The sequence below is a fragment of the Nicotiana tabacum genome, chromosome 24 (genome assembly GCF_000715075.1).
Source record: "Nicotiana tabacum cultivar K326 chromosome 24, ASM71507v2, whole genome shotgun sequence".
Classification (NCBI taxonomy): Eukaryota; Viridiplantae; Streptophyta; class Magnoliopsida; order Solanales; family Solanaceae; genus Nicotiana; species Nicotiana tabacum.
The window spans coordinates 32,646,549-32,668,089 of NC_134103.1; positions in this window are offsets into that span (position 1 = coordinate 32,646,549).

A 21,541-nucleotide genomic window follows, 5' to 3' on the forward strand; every position below is an offset into this window, starting at 1 on the left:
TCTTCTCTTCTTTATCCTTTCTTTTGGAATGGGCCACGTAGCCTGTGTGGGCCACGCATCTTGGCCACGCTGGGCTTTAGTCATTTTTCAAATCTTCTTTATTTAATTTTTCAAATTTATTTTCTTAGACACTTAACTTATGGACCTCCGGCTCTCATGACCTTTATGTCCAAGTATTATGATGATCCTGATACCCTTGCATGGCACGCGTATACTTCGAGGTCTCGCTAATTATTCTCTTAAGCTCGAATTAGGCTTAATCTTGTTACAAAATTTCTAAGGCTTTACAATCTCCCCCACTTAGAAACATTCATCCTCGAATGTCAAGCCGAAGTCGTAATCAAGTTCAAATATCCAATCATAACCTTTCTAGACTTTTAGACCAAATAACATCTTATTACTTATCGTTTTGACTAACTCTCCAAAATTTTAAAAATTCGAGAGAGGCTCCTTTATAAATAGGAACATCCAAAAATATCCACCTGCCAGCCAATCACACGCATATGATATACATAAAGAGCAACGATCCCATACAATCTTTATTTAACACAATGCACCTCTATATACAATAAAAGTTTAATATATTCTATCAAACACCAATGATTTCAATGCAAGTCTCAAAAGGAAATATAAGGCACATTAGTACACTAAGCCTAAGCTCCATTTTCTTGAAATAAATATCTTTTATTTATGTCATCCTACGCTTCACATGTTGCTTATTAACAACTTGACATCGCCATAACACCTTAATTGATACTATCTCTTTTTGCCTTCAACTTCCGGACTTGTCTATCAAGTATAGCAATAGAAATCTCCTCATAAGTTAGTAATTCATATATCTCATTGGTTCGCGGTAAAATGATATGTGAGGGATCTCTTAGACACTCCCAGCATTACAATAATAAGGCATACACCCTGAGACAGGTCTAGCCACCATAGGCAATACGTGAATCAACTACATTAATAATGTACCGAATCTCAACTTAAAACCAAGATAAAGAATTTACTCACTCGCTTCACGGAATAAGCATGATACACATCGAACTAAAAAAAAATTCTAAGAAACAGTCATACTTGCAGCCATGAACAAGTGATGGATTTAGAATTTCACATCCCTCATCGTCCCTCCAAGTGGCCTCTCGACATCTTGATTACGCCATAATACTTTCACTGAATTTATGACTATAGTTCTCAATCCATAAACTTGCATCACATGAGTCTTAACCGATCCTTCCTCATAAACTAAACCATCATTATTAATATCTAAACATGCTACCAAGAATAGAAAATAACATTACCTCTAAGTTATCTCATGTACCATAGAAATCACACGTGCTTGATCGTCCCTATACTCTCGTAGTTAGGCAATTATAAGGTCAAATACACTAAAAGTAATTCCGGTAGCAAAGTAAACTCATGTCATGCCTCCACTCTCTTTAGAAACCTCACGCAACCTCGAGAAAGCATGCGCTTCCATCTGGGCCTTGCAACACCTTTTATTAATAATTCCTTTTTATGGATATTATATCATATTTCTTAAACCCATGTTCTTGGTGAAGTCCGTCCGAATAACTGCTTTACATATGAGATGTCATATATTTATTTTCATCCCTACGTCTATTGTAGTTCTCTTATAACTAAAGTTTTACCGTAACTCGTAAGCTAACATTACATAACTCGTCCTCCGTTTTCAAATATTTTGACTAAATTCACACTTAGGAGTTTTCGTTTACGGGTTAGGATCCCATTTACTAACTTTCTCGTGATAAAGATTTCAAAATCATGCAACTCCTATATTCGGTTACTCATTATGTCATTCGTCCATTTGAAACTCTAGCGACGTAAGGTCATCTACATCCATCTAAAACATTACTTTATTCCTTCAAAAATCAAGCATGACATTGTCTTACCTTGTTCGCTAATAACATGTAGTTTATCTCCTCGCCTTTATGGTGGTTTTAACTGGATGCCTTCAATCCCCAACTTGTTAATTGTCATAGCTAATATGCCCTCTTCGTAGAAGATATTCATTCCCCAGTATTACTAAGTTTATGACACACACCGTCCATCGATTTCTGAATGTCAACATCCGTGGTTCCATTAGCTAGGAAATTCTCATCATAATATCACCACTACTCGTAGGCCTTCGACACTTGGCCTTCAACATGACCCCGATAGTATTTCCACCTCTTACGGATTATCACTCAATTTCGATACATTGAATTCACTTGGGAATTATGTCTTGACTTACATGGACCACTTCTTGTTTAGGAGAACACTCCAAAAGATCTTTCTCTATTTCGTCCCACGCTAAGTTTTGTAATAACAGTTTCATATTTATTAATATTGTTTTGAAACTGGTAATTAAGTACTCAAGTTGTTTCATACCCAACCCAAACTTCTAGGACTCATTCGAACCATATGTTTGTTCATTGACAACTTTTAACAATGATGATTTATCTCTTTAACTTCCACAACAAAAATATTGTATCCTTTTCAATTACATCAAGCTCGCACCCCTAGTACAACCTCCTTTATTGCTCTTATACTTTGCCTACTCTTGGAAGATATTTGATAAATTCAACTTATTTTTTTCCTTTCGGGTAGGTAAGATCTCTCCTTTACCACCCATCACCTTAAGGTGAAATTACATGTTCGACTCTCTTGCACTTTAGAGTGAGTCTATTCTTAAGCTTCTACTCTTTTTTCATAGACATTACAAAGTCTTTATACCACAATTACACTTGCCCGGTACACTTACGTATCCATCCTGAAGTTAATGGTCATTTATTTCCCAACTAGGAATCTTTTCTCATGGTTTTCACTTTCGATTGAGTTTGGCTATAATCTCGTGATTATTATATTTGTGTTATCTTTCGATTCCGATGATATGACCGAATCTCTACACTCATTAGAGCTCTCTTGGTTCCTTTCCCTTCTTAAATACCTCAACACTTCTAAACCACAACTCATGTTTCTAAGTATCATCTTTCTCTACCCTTGCTACATTATCATGATTAATATATTACTCTTTCCATATCTGTACAAATCTCGTAACTTTATTAATGTGTACGTTTCTTGATCTTAGCTCAGATATACATTTGGAGTACAATTCTGTTGTGCTATTCATGAGTCCTTGTTCACATATACTTTTTCACAAGTACGATTGTCCATACCCGAATATGTCATTAGCAAGTACGAGTCCCTTAGGCTTTTGAGCCGAAGCTCAACCATTTTGAACAAGTACGGCTGCTTCACAGAAATTTTTATATCATAAAATTATGCAGCTTTTAATAATAAACTTTTTTTCCCACAATAATAATTCAAGCAACTCACTGTCTATCTTTACATGCCATATAGATATTCAAATCACGTCTCCGTATGTGTTTTTTTTTCTTTATATATTTTTTCGAGCATACCCCTACTACCTATGAAATTTAACATATGTTCACACAATAAGAACCTCCATATCTTATAAGAAACCCATAGCCTCATTCCCAACATAACATCTTTAGGATGCGTGAGACATCAATACATATCTTTGAAACACTTGCAATTCGTTGACTTTCAAAATATTTTATTATTGTTATGCAGCTCTTTAGCCTTAATTAGTTCATGAAGTATTTTACAACCCATCAAAAGTATTAACTTATCCTCGTACTTTATTCAACACCCTCAACCCCTTTACAATGTAAGATTTTTAGTCAATCCACACTCAGTTCTCCGTTGGCCCATATAAAGAGATTTGGAGCATATTCTCGAAACTTTACCTTTCACAAATTTATCAACATCAAATAAGACATACCTCGTCTATACAAGTTTAATATTGTCCTTTAATGACGACTTGCCTTCTAGACAATTTTTGTTACTCCTTTAACCTCCGAGATTATGCCTTTTATACACTTTGTACCTTGGCATGTCTTCTACTCATCCATTCATGTGTCTTTTTGTCATTGCCATATATATACACATTTGTTATTAATGATTGTTGCCTTACATATTTCCTTGATTACTTAGAAATGCGCTTTGATACTCTTGATATGTCGTTGCTAGTTCATGTGACATGATAATGAACACAACCTATCATACCGAGTGTCCATTTGGGTCACATTACCTTTTAGTATTCATCTATAAAAAGATCGGGATACAAACTCCTTTAGTCAACTCAAAACTATCATATTCACTAGATTGGACTTTACCTCTTTATGTTCTACTTGTATTTCACAACTGATAGTTGAAATATTATATTTCTGTCCTTTTTCCCGCGCAGTCCCAACCATATACTAGGGTCATGCCCTCTCAAGGTGCGATTATTCTTTTCGGTAGCACCAACTTCATGCGATTCTCGATGCATCACAAAAACGATTAATGAGATTCTTGTCTTATCTTTCTTAAAACAATCATTAGCTCTTGGTAAAAAAAAAAAACTAAAATCCATTATTGCATCATTCGGTTTGAACCCATTCTATTTCATTCCTTATATTTTCCCTTATATTCATATAGAGAGCCATCGACACTTTCTTGGCAACTCCTTCAGTAGCTAGTGTCATTACTTAAATCTCAAGCATTATGCTCAATACTCTCCTTCGTAAATCTACTCGGAATTTCGACACAGATTGATAATTTTCTCCTTGCTTCAAGCTATAACACACGATATAGAGTGAGAATAAAGGAATGAGACAATCATACAATTTTCATGTAGCCTTCCCGATATGGGTGTGGTGCACAAAACACCTATAAGGAGAACTCTACTAGACACGATTCTATAGACTTCCTAGGACTAGAATTAGAACCTAGTGCTCTGATACCAAGTTTGTCACGACCCAAAACCACTTAACTGGCACCCGACACACTATCCAACCTAAGTGAACCAAATCGTACAAGAATGTCCATCTATATGCAGAATAGATACATGCCGAAGCCTTTTTGAAAACACAATCATTTTAAATGATTACAACTATAAATAAAACAAAACCTTTAAATCCATCACTTTCAATTATTGGAAAGCACAAAAGAATAGCAATATTTCTTTCATGCATACCATATGAATAACTCTCGATTACAACCCCAAAAGAATAATAACTGTCTATGGAATTTCTAAGACACAAGAATGAAATAAATACTTGAAAACAACCCATACCAAAAGTAAGTAAGATCAACATGAAGTCTATCCCGGAATAGAAGTAGTGCCTTACTATATGCCTCGGAAAGAGAGTTATCCTAGTCCTCATCCGCTCATTTACTAGGTCTCATCCTGAAAATATGTTGTCACAACCCAAAATCCGCCTAGTCGTGATGGAACCTAACCCAACCTGTTAGGTAAGTCAATTAGTAACTAACCAATTTAATGAGATTTATTAAGAAAAGAAATGATAATACACCTCTTTTATACAAATAATTTCCCAAGGTCTGGTAGTACAAATCATGAGCTTCTAAGATTAGAATTTACAAAGCTGGTATGAAATAAATACATCATATGTTCGAAATATACATAAACAAATTTTTATAAATCTAAGGCTACCATGAACAAGAGGCAGCTACAACCGGAACGTAGGTACATCTTCAGATTCAGCTCCCAACGAACACAACAACATCAGCAGCCAACATCTGCACGCAAGGTGCAGAAGTGTAGTATGAGTACAACCGACCCCATGTACTCAATAAGTAACAAATCTAACCTTAGGTTGAAAGTAGTGACGAGCTGGAACACAGGTCGGGGTCCAATAACAATAGCCAACAACAGTTCATAACAACATAATAGAAGTAATAAAAGAAGTAGCTCAGAGATAAAATGCTTATCTCGTTCACAGTTCCAGAAAAAAAATAGGCCCGCTTGAATCAGTGGAAACCCAAATCTTTTACCGAAATTACCAAATATATAAGTAAGTTTGAAAACTGTAATTTTTCCCAAAATCTTTTCAATGACAGATAGGATGTTTCATTATCAAATGGCCCGAGGAAAATACATCTCTATGCCTACATGTCAATATGCAGGTGAAATCATGAATGACACCAAAACCGGAGTGACAGAAAGAAATTCATCTCTATGCATGTATCTCAGGTATGCATGTTAAATGCAATGTATCTCAGTGATGAAGTCATGTACTCACACTCTCAGAGTACTAAATCTCATTGTCTCATTGTCACGACCCAAAGTCTAACCATGGTCGTGATGGCGCCTATCGTGTTACAAGGCAAGCCTACTTCCCAAAATATTACTACTAAACCGATTATAAGAATTTAATAAAATATTTTAACATTTAAATTTTTCATAAACTAAATCAACTCTAAATATAATATAGAAACAATACGGAAACGAGCCCCAAACATCGGGGTATCACTAAGTCATGAGCGTCTAAATCTATGAACTAAGAAATAAAACTGTCTATCTGTCAATACAATCCAAACGAAAAAATGATAAAAGGAGTGACAAGGTCCTGCTGTCGCTAGCAGCTACCTTGTAGTCTCCAACGATAGTCGGCCTGAACTCAACGATCGCCGCGCTCTAACTCACCTGGAGCTGCACATAAAGTGCAGGGTGTAGCATGAGTACAACCACCTTAGTAAGTAACAGAAATAACTAAGGAACTGAGCAGTAGTGACGAGCTAAGTAAAACCGTCCAATTATTTATTTTCTCAATTTAAAAATAAACATAAATAAATAGGTAAATTCCATAACTCAGTAAATGCCACAAGGAAGTTTAACAAATAAATGCAGCAATAACACAAATAAATACAACCTCACAGCAGTGTCACTCCATCACTTATCACTCGCACTCAATACTCAAAACACTCAACACTCTACGTTCACTGGGGGTGTGTACAGACTCCGGAGGGGCTCCCAAAGCCCAAGCGCTAATCACGGACAACTCACGTGCTGAACGGACAACTCACGTACTATAATATCAATATCCGAATCTGCACGGTCAACTCACGTGCTACGCGGACAACTCTCGCGCTATGGTATCAATACCTGGACCTGCACGATCAACTCACGTGCTACGCGGACAACTCACATGCTACGCGGACAACTCACATGCTATGGTATTAATATCCTCACAACCAGGCCCTCGGCCTCACTCAGTCATGTACCTCTCCAGCCTCACAATGCACCACCAATAAGGGGACACGGCCCACATCAAGTATCACAACATATCAGCAAAATAATAGAGACTGAGGTAAACATGTACAATAATTTCTATGACTGAGTACAAATAATGTGAGCATGAATAAAGCCTAAGCATGATCTCTAACATGAAGGCAAACAAGTTCAACAACAATTAAACACCTAACCACAGATAATAGCTATTAGGCCTCACAGCCTCACGGGACGGACCAAGTATCAATCCCTCATGGTGCACACCCATACGCTCATCACCTAGCATGGGTATCACTTCCAAACAGTCACACGACATCAAATTCTTTGGGTTTATACCCTCAAAGCCAGAGTTAAAACTGTTACTTACCTTAACAGCGTAAAATCCTACTTCGGGATGCCCTTATCTCTGGACTCGGTGTCCAAATGCTCTGAATCTATTCACAATCAGTACAATACCATCAATATATGCTAATGGAGTGAATTTCACAAGAAAAACTATCAAATTAGACCAAAACCCGAAATTGGCTCAAACCCGGCCCCCGAGCCCACGTCTCGAATCCGACAAAATTTACAAAACTAGAAATTTCATTTACTCACGAGTCTAACCATACCAAATTCAACAAAATCCGACATCGTTTGGTCCCTCAAATCCTTAAATTAAACTCTTAAATATTCCAAGCCCTAATCCCTCATTTTCACTAATTACAATGATTAAACAACGAAGAATCACCATATATACAAGTATTAGGGCTCAAGTAACTTACCTCAACGACATCCCCTTGATTCCCTCTTCAAATCTCTCCCAAAAGCTCCAAAATCGAATAGAAATGGTGAAGAATGCACCAAAATTCGCGAAATGTGCAATATGTACCCTCTGCCCAGGCTTCTCGAACCTGCGGCCATTTTTTCGCACCCGCACGACTGCACCTGCGGTCCAAGGAGCCGCACCTGCGCAACTTACTTAATTCCCCAGCTTCCGCACCTGCGGACACCTTTCTCGCACCTGCGGACTTGCATCTGCGGTCCCAGGTATGCACCTACGAAAGTCACTTAGACGCCAAGCTTCGCACCTGCGGCTGCCCCTTTACACCTGCGGGCTCGCAGGTGCGATCCTCTCTTCCGCACCTGAGCTCAATGCCATGCCTCCATTTCTCGCATGTGCGACATGCCATCCGCACCCGCGATCATCGCACCTGCGGCTCACCATCCGCAGGTGCAGCCACACCAGTAGCCTTACACCAGAGCTTCCAGCTGCATTTCTCAACTTCGACAAATCTGTTAACCACCCGGAATCACCCCGAGGCCCTCGGGACCTCAACCAAAAATACCAAAAAATCATATATCAACATACCAACTTAGTCGAACCTTCGAATCACTAAAAACAACATCAAATCATCAAATTACCCTCGGATTTAAGCCTAAGAATTTTTAAATTTCCAAATTCGGCAACCGATGCCGAAACTAACCAAACCACGTCCGAATGACCTAAAATTTTGTGCACACATAAAAAATGATACTACGAACCTACTCCAGCTTCCGGAATTCCATTTCGACCCCGATATCAAATTTTTCCACTGCCCACCGAAATCGCCAAATTTCCAATTTCACCAATTCAAGCTTAATTCTACCACGGACCTCCAAATCATATTCCAGATGCACTCCTAAGTACAAAATCACCTAAAGGAGCTAACAGAACCATCAAAATTCAAATCCGAGATCGTTTACACATAGGTCAACATCCGGTTGACTTTTCCAACTTAAGTTTCTACTTAAGAGACTAAGTGTCTCAATTCACTCTGAAACCACTCCGGTCCCGAACCAACTAACCCGATATAACATAATATAGCTGAATAACACAAAAAGAAGTAGAAATGGGGAAAACGAGGCTATAACTCTCGAAACGACCGGCCGGGTCATTACATCCTCCCCCTCTTAAACATACGTTCGTCCTCGAACGAGTCTAACAGAAGAACATACTTGAAATCACAGCATCTGAAGCAATAACGTCTGGCCTGGCTGGGAGGGCATAGAAATGGGACTGACCACCTCCTGATCTGTCTTCCCCTCTCGGGCGACCCATAACTGACTGGGCTCCGCCTCTAGCTGGCTGAACTCTACCCCTAGCTGGCTGGGCGGGTGGTGGAGGAACTGGAGCTGGTGCCGTTGGTTGAGTACTCCGCTGTAGAGTCCCACCCAATAGCCTAGGGCAATATCTCGCAATGTGACCAAAATCCCCGCACTCGAAACAACCCTTCCTCTGACGAAACTACTGCTCCTGATGCCCAAAAGAATTACCCGATGATACCTGAGCGGGCGGGGCATGATGAGAACCCTGCGCTGGCAATGCACTAAATGATGACTGACTCTGTTGAAACTGGTCCTCCTGAAACTGACCTCCCTGAGGAGCAACACTGAAACCACTTTGACCACGAGGCCTCTTAGCCTCTCTCTCAGTCCTCTCCTGACCTCGAACCATCTCAATTTGTCGAGCAATGTCGACAACCTCATCAAAGGTAACCCCAGATACTCTTTCCCTGGTCATAAGCAATCGAAGTTGAAAACCGAGGGCATCTATAAACTTCCTGATCCTCTACCGGTCTGTGGGAACCAACCAGACCGCATGACGAGCTAACTCGAAGAACCGCATCTCATACTGTGTAACAGACATCTCACCCTAGCGAAGCTGCTCAAACTGCCTGCGTAGCTCCTCTCTGTGGGACTCAGGTACAAACTTCTCCAGAAAGAGAACGAAGAACTGCTGCCAAGTAAGGGGTGCTGCGCCAACAGGCCTATGCCTCTCGTAAGTCTCCCACCATCTGAGTGCAGTCCCTGAAAACTGAAAGGTAGTGGATGAGACCCCATAAGTCTCTAAAATACCAGCAGTACAGAGTATCCGCTGACACCTGTCCAAAAGGTCCTGAGCATCCTCTCTCTCTCTATGCCACTGAAAGGTGGCGGCTGGAGTCTCCCAAACCTCTCCAACCTACGCTGATCATCCTCAGGCATAGCAGGAACCACATAATCTTGTGAAGCTGTAACCGGCTGGGATGGTGGTGCCTCCGATCCCTGAACAACTTGCTCGAGTGTGCGAGCGATGAGAGTTTGAGTGCCTCCCCCAGCCTGAGAAGTGGCTGCGGCCGTTGAAATAGAGACCGCCTAAGCAAGGCCGGTACATGTTATCAGAATCTGAGCTAGGGCTTCCTGAAGGCCAGGAATCACAATAGGCACAGGTGGTGCCTGAGCTGGTGCATCAAAAACTGTAACCTGGTCCTGATTTGGGATAACCGGTGGATCTGCAGGTACTTCCCCAGTTGCTGTACGGGCCGTACCTCTGCCCCTACCACGGCCTCTACCGTGGCCTCGGTCTCTTGCGGCCCGAACTGGTGGCTGACCCTCTTGACCGGTAGCACGAGTCCTCACTATCAGTGATTGAATGAAATACAGATGTTTAGTTACTAGAATACACAGAACGCACGATAAGAATCCAAGAATGTGAAATTTTCCTAAAGGTTCTGCAGCCTCTCGAAGATAAGTACAGACGTCTCCGTACCGATCTGCAAGATTCTACTAAACCCGCTCATGACTCGTGAGACCTATGTAACCTAGGCTTTGATACCAACTTGTCACGACCCAAAATCTAACCATGGTCGTGATGGCGCCTATCATGTTACAAGGCAAGCCTACTTCCTAAAATATTACTACTAAACCGATTATAAGAATTTAATAAAATATTTCAACATTTAAATTTTTCATAAACTAAATCAACTATAAATATAATATAGAAAAAATACGGAAACGAGCCCCAAACATCGGGGTGTCACTAAGTCATGAGTGTCTAAATCTATGAACTAAGAAATAAAACTATTTAACTGTCAATACAATCCAAAAGAAGAAATGATAAAAGGAGTGACAAGGTCCTGCGGTCGCTAGCAGCTACCGTGCAGTCTCCAACGATAGCCGGCCTGAACTCAATGATCGCCGCGCTCTAACTCACCTGGATCTGTACATAAAGTGCAGGGTGTAGCATGAGTACAACCACCTTAGTAAGTAACAGAAATAACTAAGGAATTGAGCAATAGTGACGAGCTAAGTCAAACCGTCCAATTATTCTTTTTCACAATTTAAAAATAAACAGAAATAAACAGGTAAATTCCATAACTCAGTAAATGCCACAAGGAAGTTTAACAGATAAATGCAGCAACAACACAAATAAATACAACCTCACAGCAGTGTCATTCCATCACTCATCACTAACACTCAACACTCTGCGCTCACTGGGGTGTGTACAGACTCCGAAGGGGCTCCCAAAGCCCAAGCTCTAAGCACGGACAACTCACGTGCTACGCGGACAACTCACGTGCTATGGTATCAATACCTGAACCCGTACGGTCAACTCACGTGCTATGGTATTAATATCCTCACAACCAGGCCCTCAGGCTCACTCAGTCATGTACCTCTCCAGCCTCACAATGCACCACCAATAAGGGGACATAGCCCACATCAAGTATCACAACATATCAGCAAAATAATAGAGACTGAGGTAAACATGTACAATAATTTCTATGACTGAGTACAAATAATATGAGCATGAATAAAGCCTAAGCATGATCTCTAACATGAAGGCAAACAAGTTCAACAACAATTAAACACCTAACCACAGATAATAGCTATTAGGCCTCACAACCTCACGGGACAGACCAAGTCTCAATCCCTCGCAGTGCACACCCACACGCTCGTCACCTAGCGTGGGTATCACTTCCAAACAGTCACACGATATCAAATTCTCCGGGTTTATACCCTCAAAGCCAGAGTTAAAACTGTTACTTACCTTAACAGCATAAAATCCTACTCTGGGATGCCCTCGTCTCTGGACTCGGTCTCCAAATGCTCTGAATTTATTCAGAATAAGTACAATACCATCAATATATGCTAATGGAATGAATTCCACAAGAAAAACTATCAAATTAGACAAAAACCCGAAATTGTCTCAAAACTGCCCCCGGGCCCACATCTTGAAATCCGACAAAATTTACAAAACTAGAAAGCTCATTTACTCACGAGTCTAACCATACCAAATTCATCAAAATCCGACATTGTTTGGTCCCTCAAATCCTTAAATTAAACTCTTAAAATTCCAAGCACTAACCCCTCATTTTCACTAATTACAATGATTAAACAACGAAGAATCACCATATATACAAGTATTAGGGCTCAAGTAACTTACCTCAACGAAATCTCCTTGATTCCCTCTTCAAATCTCTCCCAAAAGCTCCAAAATCGAATAGAAATGGTGAAGAATGCACCAAAATTCGCGAAATGTGCAATATGTACCCTCTGCCTAGGCTTCTCGCACCTGCAGCCATTTTCTCGCACCCGCGCGACTACACCTGCGATCCAAGGAGTCGCACCTGTGTAACTCACTTAATTCCCCAGCTTCCGCACCTGCGTACACCTTTCTCGCACCTGCGGATTCGCATCTGTGGTCCCAGTTGCGCACCTACGAAAGTTAACGCCAAGCTTCGCACCTGCGGCTGCCCTTTTGCACCTGCGGGCTCGTAGGTGCGATCCTCTCTTCCGCACCTGTGCTCAATGCCAGGCCTCCATTTCTCGCATCTGTGACATGCCATCCGCACTTGCGATCATCGCACCTGCAGGTGTGGCCACACCAGTAGCCTTACACCACCAGCTTCCAGCTACATTTCTCAACTTCGATAAAACCGTTAACCACCCGGAATCACCCCAAGGCCCTCGGGACCTCAACAAAAAATACCAACAAATCATATATCAACATACCAACTTAGTCAAACCTTGGAATCACTCAAAACAATCACTCAAAACAACATCAAATCATCAAATAACCCTCAGATTCAAGCCTAAGAACTTCTAAATTCCTAAATTCGGCAACCGATGCTAAAACCAACCAAACCACGTCCGAATGACCTCAAATTTTGCACACACATAACAAATGACACTACGAACCTACTCCAGCTTCCAAAATTCCATTCCGACCCCGATATCAAATTTTTCCACTGCCCACCGAAATCGCCAAATTTCCAATTTCGCCAATTCAAGTCTAATTCTACCACGGACCTCCAAATCACATTCCGGACGCACTCCTAAGTCCAAAATCACCTAACAGAGCTAACGGAACCATTGAAATTCAATTCCGAGATTGTTTATATATAGGTCAACATCCGGTTGACTTTTCCAACTTAAGTTTCCACTTAAGAGACTAAGTGTCTCAATTCACTCTGAAACTACTTCGGTCCAAATCAACTAACCCGATATAACATAATATAGCTGAATAATACAAAAAGAAGTAGAAATGGGTCAAACGGGGCTATAACTCTCGAAACGGCCGTCCGGGTCGTTACACTCACACTTTTCACTCATCATGCTCAATCACTCGACACGCTCAGTCACTCAGTACTGTATATGGCCAATTCAGCCCAGGGAAGATCCATCCCCAAATATATATATATATATATATATATATATATATATATATATATAATCCAGCCCAGTGAAGATCCATCCCAAATATATATATAGCGACTGACAGTCAGTCACTCAGTACTGTATAAGGCCAATCCAGCCCGGGGAAGATCCATCCCCAAATGTAAATGCTTTGGGAAAGATCTATGCCCAAGGAAGATCCATCCCTCAATATAATCAACTACGCTCACTGGGGGTGTGTACAGATTTCGGAGGGGCTCCTTCAGCCCAAGCGCCATAATATGCTAGATCCAGGCATAAATTAATATAACATGTTGCGGCGTGCAACCTAATCCCATAATATCACTCACAATCAGGCCCTCGACCTCACTCAGTCATCAATCTCTCCAGTCTCTCAGGCTCACAATGCCATGAATCTAGCCCAAAAATTATGATATGATGTGTCAATATATAGCAACATAGACTGAGATATGATGTGAAATGAATGAACATGACAGAGTATGAAATTGTAATGTAAGCAAATAACTCAACAGTAGAAATGACCTCAGTGAGTCCCAACATAATAAGCATGTAGCCTAGAAATGGTTTCTAACATGGATCACAGCTCAATAGCTCTAGTACGTAGAGATTTCATGGTTACAGATAAGATCAGGTAACTACACAGTACCACATAAATAGCGGAGTCATAATTCACATGGTGTACGCCCACACGCCCGTCACCTAGCATGTGCATCACCTCAACACCAAACACAGTACACGTAATTTGGGGGTTTCATTCCCTCAGTACCAAATTTAGAAGTGTTACTTACTTCGTGCAAGCCAATTCCAATATCGAGCAAGCCAAGCAATGCTCCAAAAATGCTATCTCACCCGTACCGACCTTCGAACTGTCACGCCCCGAACCTGGGAAGGCGTGGCTGGCACCCGGTGCCGTGCTGGCCTGAGCGAACCACTGTGTAACTCATTTGTTTTTATTCTGTAACTATCATGGGCCAACATGGCCACAAATCATAATGTATAACTATAAGTGGGCAACACTTTGTATCACTGAATCATTTTTCTTAAAACATGAATACATATGGGCCGTCAAGGCCTCTGATATACTGTACAAAATGAACCTCTATCTGCAAAGCCTCTAAGATTATTTGACATCAAATGGGATATGGTACTGGCCTACCTATAAGTCTTTAGCAAAACTCTGACACGATGACTCATAGACTCGGCTGCACTCTGAATGAGGTGGAGTCTTACCGATCCTTTGCTGAATGCCAATCTTGTCTACTATGAGGGCTCGTCAAACTGATTATCTATACCTACATGCATGAATGCAGCGTCCCCAACAAAAGTACGTCAGTACGAATAACATACTGAGTATGTAAGGCAGAACTGAAACATAACAATAAGTCAACATTAAGTAAAGATATATAAGAATGAACCTGAATCTCTGAAGTGCCACCGTATATGCATACTTATACTTATATATATAATACTTCTCTTTGAATCTATTATCCATATCGTATGATGCATGACTGCCCAACTGATCAGTGGTAACTACCCTACCGGCCGTAGCGCGGTGGTAAATGCATGACTACCCGACCGGCCGTAGGTCGGTGGTAAATATGTAACTTCCCAACCGGCCGTAGCTCGGTGGTAAATGCATGACTGCCCAACCGGCCATAGCTCGGTGGTCAATGCGTAACGACCCAACCGACCGTAGCACGGTGGTCAATGCGTAACTGCCCAACCGACCGTAGCACGGTGGCAAATGAATATGTATGTCTGCCCAACCGGCCGTAGCACAGTGGTAAATGCAAGAAGATGCATGTATCACTATATTATAAACATTAATATCTTTTATCATATACCTCAATAGAGACTTAGGAACGTACTTAGACATACTTGAATATAACTTTACCGGGATGAATAACATAGAAATCCTTAACTGCTAAGAGTAGAACCATTTATGGAATAACATTACGTTTACGTATTGTTACTTGGATCATGCCCAAAAAAAGAAGGATTAGCCTTAACATACCTGAGCCGGTTCTCTTAACAATCCTTCTAACACACATTGATAGTGACAAAACACGTAACGACGAATCGAAGTAGGGAAAAACCCGTATGATATTCTCGAGAAAGATTGCACCATACTCCCTTATAATTGCAAAATCTCACCCTGCTTTGAATTGTTGAAGATCTTATCTTGCTTATGTGACTTACGTTAATAACACACAAACTAGTACGTTTGAATTCTTATCAGATGCACATAAAGAACGAGTTTGTGACTTACTTCGAATGAATATATGACTCTTCTTTATTACATGGAATGACTCACGTTCTTAATACTTTGCCAAATCTCACATCTCAATTCTTGCCACATAATATAATGACTTTAAGGTTCACCATTCCCATAAGGTAAGGCTGCCACGTTAATCTTTATCCCAAAGATTTTAATTTCCTAGTTAATCTTACCACCAAAATCATTAAGTAATCCAATTATCTACATAATTAAGAATTATCTCAAATTACTTAAAATACTATTCAGTTTTAATACACTTTATACACCTTACTATAATATACGTTACTATCATGGTCATGTGGTACCATATAAAATCAATATATACACTATTATTTCATTAAAACATCCATGTAAAAATACATATATTTTCTCAACTTCTAATTTTCCTAATCTCATATAAAGAGTACAAATTTTCGTACTCTTAATTCTTAAAATGGTAAAAAGATAACCTTCTTTTCTTGTAAAAAATATAATTCATATATTTACAATAAAGAAAATATCATAAACGTTCTCATGTTATGTGTATAATTTAAAACATATTCGAAAGTAGTAATATTAATAACTATATAAAATCATATTTTTCAAGCTTTTTACAAAAATGTTTCACTCAAAATACCATATCCAATGTATATAACGATTAAACTTATGGAGTCTTAGAATAACATAGTCACAAATCCTTTATAACCTCATGAATGGTCTTAATCCCTTCAAGCTCATATGGATTACTATGACTCATCCTAATATTAAAGTACGGGATATAACATCCTTCCCCCCTTTAGAACATTCGTCCTCGAATGTTAACTCTTAGAGATTTACAAAATTTTCACTAGGGTCTCCTCTGTAAATTGAACTAAAACCTAAACTATATCCGAAGGCTCGACTATTCACAACCTTTTGTACTTGAGTATATCGTATCTTCTTCACCTTTACCTTACTTACTTTTCAATCTCGCATCATATCTTCTGTTTCTTTCATAATCTCCCTTCAACATAGATGGAAATTACGCTTAAAGCTCTACTATAATACCTGCACCTCTGGTGCATACAAAATCTGGCGAAAGCTTCATACTGAATTCTTACGACTCAGTTCTATGGCACGATCTGGAAACAAAAAAAGGGTAACATTTCCTAAATTCCCTATAGCCTCTCAATTATAAGTGTGGCGCGCAACACACCCATAAGTGAGACTCTACTAGGCACGGCTTTGTAGACTCCCTAGGACACGACCTGCTCTGATACCACTTTGTCACGCCCCGAACCTGGGGAGGTGTGGCTGGCACCCAGTGTCGTGCTGGCCCGAGCGAACCACTGTGTAACTCATTTGTTTTTCTTCTGTAACTATCATGGGCCAACATGGCCACGACTCATAATGTATAACTATAATTGGGCAACACTTTGTATCACTGAATCATTTATCTTAAAACATGAATGCATATGGGCCGTCAAGGCCTCTGACATACTGTACAAAATGAACCTCTGTCTACAAAGCCTCTAAGATTATTTGACATCAAATGGGACAGGGTACCATCCTACCCATAAGTCTTAGCAAAACTCTGACACGATGACTCATAGACTCGGCTGCACTCCGAATGAGGTGAAGTCTTATCGATCCTTTGCTGAATGCTAATTTCATCTACTATGAGGGCTCGTCAAATTGATTATCTATACCTGCAAGCATGAATGCAGCATCCCCAACAAAAGGATGTCAGTACGAATAATTTACTAAGTATGTAAGGCAGAACTGAAACATAACAATAAGTCAACATTAATTAAAGACATATAAGAATCAACCCGAATCTCTGAAGTGCCACCGTATATGCATACTTATACTTATATATAATACTTCTCTTTGAATCTATTATCCATATTGTATGATGCATGACTGCCCAACTGATCAGTGGTAACTGCTCGACCGGCCGTAACGCGGTGGTAAATGCAAGACATTCCGACCGGCCGTAATTCGGTGGTAAATATATAACTGCCCAACCGGCTATAGCTCGGTGGTAAAAGCATGACTGCCTAACCGGCCGTAGCTCGGCGGTAAATGTGTAACTGCCCAACCGGCCGTAGCATGGTGGTAATGTATCACTATATTATAAACATTAACATCTTTTATCATATACCTTAATAGAGACTTAGGAACGTACTTAGACATACTTGAATATAACTTTACCAGAATAAATAACATAGAAATCCTTAACTGCTAAGAGTAGAACCATTTATGGAATAACATTACGTTTACGTATTGTTACTTGGATCCCGCCAAAAGAAAGAAGGATTAGCCGTAACATACCTGAGCCGGTTCTCTTAACAATCCCTCTAACACACTTTGATTGCGACAAAATACGTAACGGCGGATCGAAGTAGGGAAAAACCCGTATGATATTCTCGAGAAAGATTGTACCATACTCCCTTATAATTGCAAAATTTTACGTTGCTTTGAATTGTTGAAGATCTTATCTTGGTTATGTGACTTACGTTAATAACACACAAACAAGTACGTTTGAATTCTTATCAGATGCACATAAAGAATGAGTTTGTGACTTACTTCAAATGAATATATGACTCTTCTTTATTAAATGGAATGACTCACGTTCTTAAGACTTTGCCAAATCTCACATTTCAATTCTTGCCACATAATATAATGACTTTAAGAGTCACCATTCCCATAAGGTAAGGCTGCCACGTTAATCTTTATCCCAAAGATTTTAATTTCCTAGTTAATCTTACCACCAAAATTATTAAGTAATCCAATTATCTACATAATTAAGAATTATCTCAAATTACTTAAAATACTACTCACTTTTAAGACACTTTATACACCTTACTATAATATACGCTACTATCATGGTCATGTGGTACCATATAAAATCAATACATACACTATTATTTCATTAAACATTCATATAAAAATACATATATTTTTTCAACTTCTAATTTTTCTAATCTCATATAAAGAGTACAAATTTTTGTACGCTTATTTCTTAAAATGGTAAAAAGATAACCTTCTTTTCTTGTGAAAAATATAATTCATATATTTATAATAAAAAAAAGCTCATAAACTTTCTCATATTATGTGTATAATTTAAAACATATTCGAAAGTAGTAATATTAATAACTATATAAAATCATATTTTTCAAACGTTTTACAAAAATGTTCCACTCAAAATACCATATCCAATGTATATAACAGTATCAAGGTTGTTAAACTTACGGAGTATTAGAATAACATAGTCACAAATCCTTTATAACCTCATGAATGGTCTTAATCCCTTCAAGCTCATATGGATTACTACGACTTATCCTAATATTAAAGTACAAGATGTAACACAAACGACTCAAAACTAGCTAAAAGTAACTCAAATACATCAATTAATGTCAAAGGAAATGAACCCAATCGATAAAGATCGAATATTTAATCAAAAGCCCAAAATCGACCCAAAATCCCAACCCGGGTCCGTGCCTCGTAACTCGACGAAACTTATAAAATCCAACAACCCATTCAATTATGAGTCCAACCATACTAGTTTCACTCAAATCCGACTCCAAATCGACATTTAAAGCTCAAAAACTCACTCTATGAAACTTTAGGCTAAAATCCCCAATTTTCTCTTTAAAACTCATAATCTAATTACCAAAAATGAAGATAAAATCACGAAATATAATTAAGACCGAGTGTAGAATACTTACCCCAATCCTTGTGATGAAATTTGCCTTCAAAATCGCCTCAATCCGAATCCTACATCTCAAAATATGATAAAAGAACCTAAAACCTCGATATATAGCTTCTGCCCAGTGTTTCCGTATATGCGGTCAAATTGTCGCATCTGCAACTTTTGCTTCTGCGAAGCCCTATGAAAACCAGCCCTTCCGCACCTGTGGAGTTTTCCCGCTTCTGCGCACACGCAAGTGCGCCAATCAACTCCCGTTTCTGCGCCACACACCGCTTCTGTGACTAGACTTACGCTTCTGAGGATGCGCCCTTAAGTTTGCTTCTGCGATCATTCTCGCCCAGGTCTCACCTCGCTTCTACGACCTTCTGCGACCCCTTCATTGCTTCTGCAACAATCGCACCTGTACGAACCAGCCGCAGGTGCGATCACATCATGTCTAGTTCCTCTTCAGCAATGCAACATGAAATGAAATGATCCGAACCTCGTCCGAAACTCACCCGGGCCACTCGGGACCCTGTTCGAATATACCAACAAGCCCTATAATATAATGTAGACTTACTCGAGGCCTCAAATTACACATAACAACCTCGAACGACGAATCTGTTATACCCCATATTTTCGTACGTGAGAGTACATCATAAGTCAATTGATGTAAGCTCAGAAATGAGATCGTCTTTGAAAGTACATAAAGTAATATAATCATGTTACTTTGGAGGTTACAAATCTTTAAGATCATAGATAACAACTACCAAGAGGGTTGAAAGGCTTAGGAACTAAGCAAATTGAAGAAAATAAGTTTCGTCGAATGTCGACAAGTTGGGAATGTTATAACATGTACTTTTGGGTGATACTAGGGTTCTTAACATGATAAGGAGGTTATGTTATAAGTTATTTTAGTCGCATGATAGTCGTGTGTTACATTTTGAATTCAAGCGAGTTTTGGAACAAAAGTTGGCAAAGGTCATCACAAGTTACATTCATAATGTGCTGAATATTAGGTCAAATGTAGTAGAGATTTTCTCCTAATATACTTGGAATTACAGGATGATCCATATATCAAATTAAAGATATACAAGTCTAGTTTGTAACGCATTAAACTGTTCGTCAATACGATATCAGAGTAGAGAGATATTTGCTGTTTTGCGAGACTGCGCAGACTGCATAGGTGACAAGTAGGTGGGTCACTAAAGCTTTTTGAGCAATACCTTTCGTGTGTTATATGAGGTTTTTTTGGGAGTGTACAAATAATCATGTAGGCCTTATAGGCCCGTATGTCATATGTATAAGTTTCTATATCATATTGGTTGTCCTATGTCTAGTATTCCCTTATGTTTTATTCTGGTTATCTCATGATGTCACTTCTGGACCATTTACCCATGATGGTATGATAAGAAAGATACATTATGTTGGTGATCGGTTAGGTAAGGCACTGGGTGCCTGTCGCGGCCCATCGGTTTGGGTCTTGACAAAATTGGTATCAGAGCAGTTCTGTTCTAGGGAGTCAACAAGCCGTGTCTAGTAAAGTCTTATTTATGGGCGTGTTGTGCACTACACTTATAAGCAGGAGGCTACAGGGCATTTAGGACTGTCACTTTTTCTTCTTACTCTAGATCGTGTGGTAGAGCTCAATTGTAAGAATTCAAACTCCTAAATTCTATTTTATTTGTAATACAACGATATATACATCCAGAAAGATAGTTGGTAAGAGATTGAATATGGCTGTGGAACAGTTGAGTAAGAGGCACTCGATTTTGGATCATGCTTATGATGAGTAAATGTAAGTCTTCAGCAGATCATGCGTGTACTAAGATGTGTAAGCTTCTTGATAAGGAACCTTAATGCATGAATATCCATCCACCCCTATGGTAAAAAGCAACGAGAGAATCAGAAGGTCGATACAAGTTTCAACAAGTAAAAGAAGCAAGGTGAAGAAGGATACGAGGTATCAAGTTAGTGAAGTTTATCAGTATTTACAATTCAGGCAGAGAAATATAAGCATTCTAAGTTACTTTCA